Here is a 2,118-nt window from a genome sequence, read left to right on the forward strand (position 1 = left end):
GCAAGAAATCTGTTTCTGCGCAGGAATCCAAATCTAGTATCAACCTTCTATCAAAGACTTTACTTGGCACAACAATGCAATAAAATAAAGATAAGGAGAGGTTGCTACAGTAGTAACAACTTCCAAGACACAACAAAACAGTAGCAAAATAAAAACATGAGTTATCTCCCAAGAAGTGCTTTCTTTATAGCCATTAAGATGGGCTCAGCAATTTTAATGATGCACTCATAAGGATGAGAGTTAAAGAAAAGAGAGCATCAAAAAGCAAGTATGAAACAAATTTAAGCCTAACCCACTTTCTATAAAAGGGAATCTTGTAAACAAATAAATTCATGAGGAGCAAAGTGACAAGCTTAGGAAGATAAAACATGAGTAACTTCAAGATTCTCAACATAAAGAGGGGAAACTTAATATTATTAAGATGCATATAACCATGTTTCCCTCTCTCATAATAACTTTCAGTGGCATCATGAACAAACTCAACAATATAACTATCACATAAACCATTCTTATTCACATGCATAAAAGTATCATTACTCTCCACATAAGCATAATCAATTTTATTAGTAATAGTGGGAGTAAAACTATCACAACCATCATTGTAATCATCATAAATTGCAGGCATGGTATAATCATAATAAACTTTATCCTCCATAGTGGGTGGCACCAAAATACCACTATCATTATAATCATCATAAATGGGAGGCAAAGTATCATCAAAGAAAATTTTCTCCTCAAAACTTGGGGGACTAAAAATATCACAACCAGCTTCCCCAAGCTTAAATTCTTCCATACCATTAGCAATAATAGTATTCAAAGAGTTCATGCTAATAACATTGCTACAACTATTTTGTAAACAAAGTTCCATGGGTTTTTTAATTCTCTCTTCGAACACATCATGTCCTAATTCAATATAAACTTCATAAAGATCTCTAATTTTTTTGTTGTTTTCCATTAAGCCTAACTAGTGAAAATAAAAACAAGAAACAAAAAGATATAATTGCAGGATCTAAAGGAAATAGCTTCGAGCACTCACACACCGGCAACAGTGCTTGGAAATAGCTTAGTAGTCGGAGGATGTGAATACCTTTTACCTTACCTCCCGGGAACGGCTCCAGAAAATAGATTGATGTCTACGCACGCTTCTATTCCTGTAGACAGTGTTGGGCCTCCAAGAGCAGAGGTTCATAGAACAGCAGCAAGTTTCCCTTAAGTGAATCACCCAAGGTTTATCGAACTCAGGGAGGTAGAGGACAAAGATATCCCTCTCAAGCAACCCTGCAATTACGATACAAGAAGTGTCTTGTGTCCCCAACACACCTAATACACTTGTCAGATGTATAGGTGCACTAGTTCAGCGAAGAGATAGTGAGATGCAAGTGATATGGATGAATATGAGTGGTAATAGCAATCTGAGATAAATATGGCAGCAAGTAAACATGCAGTAGAACAGTAAATAAACGGAGTTTCGATATTCGGAAACAAGGCCTAGGGATCATACTTTCACTAGTGGACACTCTCAACATTGATCACATAACTGAATAAATAAATGCTACACTCTCTTGTTGGATAACAAACACTATTCATTGTGTAGGGCTACAAAAGCACACCTCAAGCCGGAGTTAACAAGCTCCACAACTTCATAAAGGAAACACACACGATGCGCATACCGTCACCGTCACACCGTGGAGAGTGAATCCGGAGTTCATATTAAAGTAACCTCTAGAGTGTATAATAGTAGTTAACTTCATAATATACAAGAGATCACAATCATAACCTACGCCAAGTACTACATGATGCACACACTGTCCACATTACATCATGAAGGAGGAATAGACTACTTTAATAACATCACTAGAGTAGCACATAGATTAATAGTGATACAAAGCTCATGATCACATAAAGATCACATGGGAGAGAGAGATGAACCACATAGCTACCGGTAAAGCCCTTAACCTCGGGGGAGAACTACTCCCTCCTCATCATAGGAGACAGCAGCGTCGATGAAGATGGCGGTGGTGTCGCTGGAGATGCCTTCCGGGGGCACTTCCCCATCCCGGCGGTGTGCCGGAACAGAGACTTATGTCCCCGAATCTTGGCTTCGCGATGGCGGCGGCT

The sequence above is a fragment of the Lolium rigidum genome, chromosome 4 (assembly GCF_022539505.1).
Source record: "Lolium rigidum isolate FL_2022 chromosome 4, APGP_CSIRO_Lrig_0.1, whole genome shotgun sequence".
Lineage (NCBI taxonomy): Eukaryota > Viridiplantae > Streptophyta > Magnoliopsida > Poales > Poaceae > Lolium > Lolium rigidum.